The sequence below is a fragment of the Siphateles boraxobius genome, unplaced genomic scaffold, assembly GCF_051911475.1.
Source record: "Siphateles boraxobius isolate OS27281-9 unplaced genomic scaffold, OSU_SipBor_1 23, whole genome shotgun sequence".
In the NCBI taxonomy this organism is placed as follows: Eukaryota; Metazoa; Chordata; class Actinopteri; order Cypriniformes; family Leuciscidae; genus Siphateles; species Siphateles boraxobius.
Genome location: NW_027508844.1, coordinates 49038 through 58009, shown reverse-complemented (window position 1 = coordinate 58009; position 8972 = coordinate 49038). Strand labels below are relative to the sequence as shown.

The 8972-nt window shown below is 43.7% G+C and overlaps 1 protein-coding gene across 1 annotated transcript in view; it reads right to left on the bottom strand.

The window, feature by feature from the left end:
* Nucleotides 1–8972, bottom strand: part of LOC143747602 (transmembrane 4 L6 family member 1-like) — a 484334-nt gene that overhangs the window by 460536 nt on the left and 14826 nt on the right. The window lies entirely within an intron of this gene.

The following is an 8972-nucleotide window of genomic DNA, read 5'->3' as shown; positions in this document are numbered from 1 at the left end:
GTCACATGTTTGCCGGGAGCCAGAGCGCCTGACATCAAAGCAAATTTAAAAGTGCTGGCTAATGCTAAATGTAAATTCTCTAAGATTATTATTCACGTTGGCACTAATGATGTTCGACTTTGCCAGTCGGAGATTAATGTTAATTAATGTTAAAGAGGTGTGTGAACTCGCAAGTACGGTGTCAGGCACTGTAATTTGCTCTGGTCCCCTTCCTGTTCGCCGGAGTGATGAGATAGTTAGTAGACTGTCATCACTCAATGGCTGGCTGTCTAAGTGGTGTCCACAAAATAATATACAATTCATAGACAATTGGAAAAGTTTTTGGGGCAGACCTGACCTGTTGAAAAGAGATGGTATTCATCCCTCCTGGGATGGTGCTGCTCTTCTGTCTAGTAATATGGCACATACTCTTAGAGCTCAAACTTGACAATCTGGGGCTCAGGTCAGGAAGCAGACAAACTGGCTAGACCGACCGCCTGCCAGCTGTCTCACGTCACCAAGGTCAGATAAACCCCATCACACAGAGACTCTGTCACCTATATGTCATCACATAGAGACTGTGTCTGTTCCCCGAATTAGGAAATACAAAAAACTTCCAAACCCATCTAAGGGTATTTAATTGATGTTCAACAAATAAAAAACAGATATAATACAAATGAAAAAATGATAAAGCTCAGGTTGCTGAATATTCGATCTCTCACATCAAAAGCACTCATAGTTAATGATATGATCACAGACTATAACCTAGATGTGCTGTGTTTGACAGAAACCTGTTCTAAAACCAAACAATTACATTACTTTAAATGAGTTCACCCCCCAAGATTACTGTTAAACATGAGCCTCGTCTAATAGGCAAAGGGGGAGTTGTTGTTGTAATTTATAGTAATACTTTCAAAATTAGTCTAGTTTCAAATAGAATTCTATTGAAGTGTTGGTGCTTAATGTAACAATATCTAGTGTAAATGATAAATCCCGTTTGAGATTTGAGATTTCAGGCAGTGCAGTGTATTCTCCATGAAGAAAAATGATTCATTGCTATAGGAGAGGAAGAATTTTCTAAACTCGTTAAATCATCTAAATCGACTAAATGAATGTTAGACCCTATACCGACTAAGCCACTGAAAGAGATGCTTATAGAGGTCATAGATCCTCTTCATTAATCATTAATTCTTCTTTGGCATTAGGATACGTACCGGAAACTTTTAAGCTGGCTATGATTAAACCGCTTGTTAAAAATAGTCAATTACAGGCCGATCTCGAATCTACTTTTTCTGTCAAAGATACAAGAAAAGGCATTTTTTTCAAATAAACTGTTCCATTTTATTGCTTAGTGCTGCATTTGACACTATCGACCACAACATTCTTTTAAATAGACTCAAACATTATGTTGGAATTAATGGAATTGCACTAGCATGGTTTAAATCATACTTATCTGACCGTTATCAGTTTGTAGCAGTAAATGAAGAGATATCTTATCGATCAAAAGTTCAGTATGGGGTACCACAAGGCTCAGTACTAGGACCGTTGCTGTTCACTCTGTACATGCTAACCTTAGGAGATATTATTCGTCAGCATGGCATTAGTTTTCAATGTTATGCTGATGATACTATATATATATATATATATATATATATATATATATATATATATATATATATATATATATATATATGATATATTCTGAAAAAACAGATTCTAATTATTGGACAAAAAACTTCCTCATGTAATAACCTAGAATACTGTCTAACAGTTGATGGCTGCTCTGTCAAGTCTTCGTTGTCGGTTAGGAACCTGGGTGTGCTCTTTGATACCAATCTTTCATTTGAAAGTCACGTGTCTAGTTTCTATAAAACCGCATTTTTTCATCTTAAAAATATATCTAATTTGCGTCATATGCTCTCAATGAAAAATGCAGAACAATTAGTTCATGCGTTCATGACCTCAAGGCTAGATTATTGTAATGCTCTACTGGGTGGTTGCCCTGCATACTTAATAAACAAACTACAGCTGGTCCAAAACGCAGCCGCTAGAGTTCTTACCAGAACCAGGAAGTATGACCATATTAGCCCGGTTCTGTCAACACTGCATTGGCTCCCTATTAAACATCGTATAAATTAAAAAAAAATGCTGATTACTTACAAAGTACTAAATGGTTTAGCTCTGCAGTACTTGAGGGAGCTCTTAACGCATTATAGTCCATCACGTCTATTGCGATCTAAAAATTCCGGCCAGTTGATAATACCTAGAATATCTAAATCGACTGCTGGCGGTAGATCCTTTTCCTATTTAGCACCAAAACTTTGGAACAATCTTCCTAACATCGTCCGGGAAGCAGACACAGTCTGTCAGTTCAAATCTAGACTAAAAACACATCTCTTTGGCTTACCATACACATACTACATTATAGACTTCTATAATTCAATGTTAGGCTGCATAGTTTAGATCAGCCGGAACCGGGGACACTCCCCATAAATCCTGATCTACTCGTTACATCATAAGGATGGCATCTACGCTAATACTAGTCTCTCTGTTTATCCGAGGTTTGCCGCAGTCTGCCGGATCCAGATCTGATGAAGGACCTTCGCCTGGACACGACAACAACGCAGTCCTGAAGTGTCAACCAGTCCCGTCCCTGTTACTGAAGTCAGCCGGATCCCGGCCGTATCCAGATCAGATGGTGGACCAGCACCTGGACCCATCCATGACGCATCCTTCATCAGCCCTGTGAAGGCCTCATCGACACGACAGCCATCGGCACTGATCCTCAACAATCTCGTCTCCATACCGGCGTGATGACTCCGACTTCCAACCAGATGCACTGCATAATATAATGTTCTGATCCAATTTGACTTCTGACCTGTAATGCTGCCTGGATCATAAACAGACACTGTTTGCTCGTTGGCCAGAGGAGGACTGGTCCCCCGACTGAGTCAGGGTTCTCCCAAGGTTTTTTCTCCATTCTGTCACTGATGGAGTTTTGGTTCCTTGCCACTGTTGCCTTGGCTTTTGGCTTGCTTAGTTGGGGACATTTAATATTCAACAATATTATTGATCCGTCTCGCTTAAGGTGGACGACGATGCAATATTCTTCTAGAAACAAACTTTGTTGTATTTTTTCATGTTATCACTGTGTAAATAAAGGTGACTTGACTTGACACAATCAAAATCTTGGATATTATTAATAAATTAATTCATAGATAGATAGATTAGAAATATTAGATAGATAGATAAAAATAGTCAGATGATAGATAGATAAGTTAGAAAGAAAGAAAGAGAGAGAGAGAGAGAAACAAAGAAAGATAGAAAGATAGTTTGTTAGTATCAAAGTTTTAAGAAGTTTTAAAAGCTTGAAGTTTGAAGGATTTCAGTTTGGTTGCAGTTGCAATTGTGTTGTTCATTTTTTGTTTGATTTTTATTTCTCTCCAGTATTTTGCAGACGAGGAGGAGGAGGAGGATAACAAAGTAAAAATAATAAATAAAAAATTGTAATTATAGACCGATTTCTAAATGACCAATTTTAGCTAAAGTTTTAGAAACTCTGGTTGGTGATCAGTTGAAGGACTATTTGGTTTCCAACAATATTTTGTCTGACTTAAAGTCTGGGTTTCAAAGGCAGCACAGCACTACTACTGCAACAATGAAGGTCATTTATGACTTTATTGAAGCAATAGACTGTAAGAACACTTGTGTAGCTCTTTTTATAGATTTATCTAAAGCATTTGATACAGTGGATCATTGCCTTTTACTGGAAAAGCTACATAATATTGTTTTTTCTGAACAGACTGTAGATTGGTAGACTAATTATTTGGCAGACAGAACTCAGTGTGTTTATTCTGACAATCTCAAATCAGCAACATTGACTGTATCTAGTGGTACCGCAAGGATCAGTCTTGGGTCAAATTTTATATTATTAACTCCAAATTTATATTAATAACTTGGGTGAAGACATCCCACAAGCTCATTTTCATTTTTATGCAGATGACACCGTTATTTATTGTAAGGCTGAAACTTTACACCAAGCTTTTTCTAATTTACAATTTGCTTTCAACCTTGTTCAGGTGCAACTGTATCAGCTTAAACTAGTTTTAAATGTTGAGAAAACTAAGATGATGCTTTTTTTTCCAAAATCTAAGTACTTGAATACACCTTGTGGTGCAACCTGGACACATCGTCAGTGATACTCCCGGGGTCATAGGGTGTTTCGGGTCTTACATCAGACACCCTCACCCGGGCGACCCAGCCGGGGGTGATCAAGCCCCGACTTGTGTCCAGGTAGCGCTCTCCGCCACGCGTCCCCCCTCCTTAACCAGAGCCACCGTGCTGCCTTTTCAGCGGCTTCCAGGATGTTCTTGATGGCTCTTTGCCTGTGCAGTCCGCAAATCCCTAAGAGTCCCAGGACCCGGTGTAGAGACTGGCCTGCGAAGCCCCTACAGCCCACTTCAACAGGCTCACAGCGGGCCTTCCATCCATTCCTCCGACACTCCGCTACCAGATCAGCGTACTTGGCCCTCTTTCTTTCCTGGGCTTCCTCGATTCTATCTTCCCAGGGGACCGTTAGTTCCAGTAACACCACCTGCTTACTTGCTGCGGACATCAAGACCATGTCCGGTCGTAGTGATGTAACTGCAATGGTTTCTGGGAACCTCAATTGAGTCCCCAGGTCCACCAGGAGGTGCCAGTCTCTTGCTGTTGCGAGGACGCCCCCTTGGGTCTTTCTAGGGGGCTGAGGCTTCTCTCCTGCTCGAACAAAGGCAATTGCAGACTTGGTTGGATGATGCTGCTTGCTAATGTTAATGCCAGTGCTGATGGCGTCTGCTACTGCCTTCAGGATCTGATCATGGCGCCAACGATAACGCCCATCTCCCAAGGCTTCTGAGCAGCAGCTGAGGATATGCTCTAATGATCCCCTTTTCTGGCAGAGTTGGCAAGCAGGTGAGTCCACCAGGCCCCAGGTGAACAGGTTGGCAGGGCTAGGAAGGACATCATACACTGACTGGACCAAGAACTTGAAATGGTGTGGTTCCGCCTTCCAGAGTTCTGCCCAAGTGATCTTACGGCCAGCTGTTTGCTCCCACTTTGTCCAGGCCCCCTGCTTGGACATGCCCACCACTCTGCTGAAGCGAGCTTCCTCAACCTCGGCTCGTACCTCCTCCTGGATAAGTCTCCGCTTCTCCTTTCCTCTGGCTTTGCTGTAGCATGGCTTGGGATTGCTACCAAGCCCGGTCCGCCCAGTAGCCACCGTACCCACCAGGGTGCTATGCCGCAGCCTTGCCTCCGCCCGTTCCACTGCATCCTGGGCGCGCCACTTCCTTCCTGTTCTGACCTCTACCCCTGCTGAAGAGACCTTGGTGTCAACTGAGTCTCGGTAGAGCAGGACTTCTCTGGCTCGGGTGACCTTGAACTCCTCTGCCAGACTGCTAAAGGGAAGCTGTAGCTTGGTGTTATGGCCAAAGAAAGCAACGCTGCTTAGGCTCCGTGGCAGGCCCAGCCACCTGCGCAGAAATAGGCTGACCTTCCGCTCAAAGCCCTCCACGGTGGTAATTGGGACTTCGTATATCAGCAGTGGCCAGAGGAGACGAGGGAGGATGCCATGTTGGTAGATCCAGGCCTTAAACCTACCAGGAAGCCCTGACTTATCCACTGCCGAGAGCCATCGTGAGATCGTCCATGAATGCTCTAATCGGGGGTTGTCGGGTGCCAGATCTGGACAGTGGACCTCTACATTCCCCTTCTGCAGACTTCACGAGCATATTCATGGCCAGTGCAAACAGAGTCACAGAGATTGTGCAGCCTGTAATGATGCCCTTCTCCAGACGATGCCACTCCGATATTGAAGTCCCAGAGGACACCCTAAGACTGAAGTTGATATAATAGTCAAGGATGAGATTTCGAATCTTCTCTGGGACGTGTTATCTGCTCAGGGCCAATTCCACCAATCGATGTGGTATCGATCCATAAGCATTGGCAAGGTCCAGCCACAGCACTGCCAAGTCCCCTTTGCCCTCTCGTGCCTCCCTGATCAGCTGTGTCACCACCCCTGTGTGTTCAATACACCCTGGGACCCCTGGGATTCCTCCTTTCTGCACCGAGGTGTCTATGTAGGTGTTCTTAAGGAGAAACCCCATCAGACGATTGGAAACAATCTTGAAGTAGATTTTGCATTCAACACTGAGGAGGGAGATTGTCCTAAACTGCTCGATGTTACTTGCATTCTCCTCCTTGGGAATCCACACGCCTCCTGCATATCTCCACTGCTGAGGTACTTTCCCTCTTCTCCAGATGGTTCTTAGAATCTTCCAAAGACGTTCCAGAAGCCTGGGGCAATGTTTGAAGACCTTGTATGGAACTCCACTTGGGCCCGGTGCTGATGATGTTCTGGCCGATTTGATAACCTCTTTGACTTCCTTCAGGGTGGGTTCGTTGATGTTAAAGAGGGTGCTAGGTTCAGGTGGACAAATAAGGGCTGCACAGTGACCAAGGTCGTGCTCCCTCATGCCATCGCTATAGGTGTTACGGATATAGCGGTTGATATCCTCCTCAGGACATGAGAGTTGACCACTGCGTTTCTCTCCCAGCAGCTTCCTTGTAAAACCGAATGGATCTGCAATGAAGGCACTGCGCCTACGGGCCCTCTCCTTGCCCCTCTTCCTGTGCCACTCAACCCGCCGAAGGGTGATTAGCCTTTTCCTTACCACACCCCTAAGTTCTGCCAGGGCTACCTTCTCCTCCTCGCTTGCCTTCCGGTACTGTCTCCTGAGTGTCCTCAGCTCTTGTCTGTGTTGGGTAATCTTGACCTCTCGTCGGTTCGGAATTGGTGCCGCAGTAGACGTCTTGGTGGCGCGCTGTTCCTTGGCGCCAAACCTTTCTGAAGCGATGCTGGTTATGAACGTGCTCATGGTTCGGAGCCTCTGGTCCACACCACCCTTGGCTGTTACTTCAAGGGCTGCATCAACATCTTCATCAAACTGTCGCCACACTGACTCTTTGTTGGCAGCAGGCCACAAAAACCGACGCCGCTCTGATGGTCTGCTTTGGGGTGTAGCTTGTGGTGCTTGGAGGCTCTGGGCACTGTGGTATGTATCCGGGCCTGGTTCCTCCTCCGTCTCACCAGTTGCTATACTGAGTACTGGCACTGTGCGTTGCGTCACAAGCTTCCTTAGGCAGCCCATCTTGGTCTGGTGTATTTTTAGACCAGTCGTGTTTTTGCAGACCTTGCCACATTTGCAGACTGCACTCGTAGTCGATTGTCCATTTGCATTAGTCGTTACCAGAAAAACAGTCCGTTCGGGGCGCTCATTCTCCCCCCCTCTCGGGCGCCCCTGGGGGTATTTCTCCTTAGGGTTTTCCGTAGCGTGTTTTGGGTGCTCCCTCTCGGGAGCTGCAGTTTGGGGTGCTAACCCGCCCTGCCCCGGTTGCCGTCTCTCCGCACTGTCCACTGTCTCTCCAGCAGTCACCACACTTTCGAGGTCGTCATCCAGCCTTTTCCTGGAAGTCAATGGCGATGCCATGCTGGCTTAGTACTTGAATACACCTTGTGGTGCAACCTGGACACATCGTCAGTGATACTAAGAAGTCTCTTGACAGTCTTCCAAGTATTTCTACTATACATGGCGAACTGATTGAACAAGTCAAATTGTATAAATATTTGGGTATATTAATTGATGATCAGCTCTCTTTTTAAGTTGCACATTGATAAATTGGTACATAAGCTCAAATTAAAAATAGGATTTAATTTTAGAAACAAAGCCTGTTTTTCTTGGAAAACCAGGAGGTGATTGGTTGCTGCAACCTTTCTTACTGCACTCGATTATGGTGACCTGCTCTATAGAAATGCGCCTGATAAATGTTTATCTTTGTTGGATACTGTTTTCCACAGTGCACTAAGATTTGTGTCTGGATATAAAGCATCAACACATCATTGTACTTTGTACAAAATGACAAATTGGCCTTCATTATCAGTGAGGAGGCACTTTCACTGGCTTACGTTTATTTACAAGTCTATGCTGGATATGCTTCCCTCTTACCTTTGCACTTCTATGTCTCGCAACAGCTGTTCCTACAATTTGCGCTCTGGTAATCTGTGTTTGTTATCTGTACCTACGGTCCGTACAGAGCTCGGTAAGAAGGCCTTTAGTTATGCAGCCCCTTCCACATGGAACACATCGCAGACTGATTTGCAGTTGCGAAATCTGATTTCTTTTGGTCAATTTAAACACTACATGACATTTTTGGAAATAGATGCTATAAATTGCTGTCACTGCTTTTAATATATAACTATTAGTAACTACATCTTTTAAATCTACAGAATGTATAAATTGTACTTTTAAGTAGTCTAATGTTGATTGTTTATTATCAGAATGTTTTTTTTAAATATTCTTGTTGTTGTACGTGTGTTTGTTGTTCATATTTGTTACTGTGCACTGTTAAAGCTGCATTAGGGAGTTTTGAGAAAACGTTGACTTAGCCTGAACATTTGAACAAGGATGCATATTTTCATATTCAGGATTCCGATTCGAGCGGCTGGTATCAAATTATCAGATAAATGAATAGAAAACGCTTTGCTGATATGTCTAGTGCAGAAATCTGAGTTTGGCCCACAAGTGATGGAGAAAAAGACAAAAGGCTTAGTTAAATATATGCGCTGTTTTTTTTTCCCCACAGAAAAGCACAAACCTTTAATTAATTACATGCGTGCAGATTGTGTTAAAAGTACCTTTCACAGTAAAACCTCTATCACACTACGTTAACTGACTAGAGGCCCACAGAGAAGGAAATGAATAGTTGAAATAAAGTCGTTATTTTTGTTTGTTTTTGCGCACAAAAAGTACTCTCCCCAACAGGAGACATGTCACCTTTTTCACCACTGTTAAGTTTGCAGGTCTGCATTTGTAAATCTAGGATTTGATCATGCCTTAGTGTAACCAAGCCGTTGGTGCTCTCTGCGGACATTTGTTTTTACATAATGTACATAA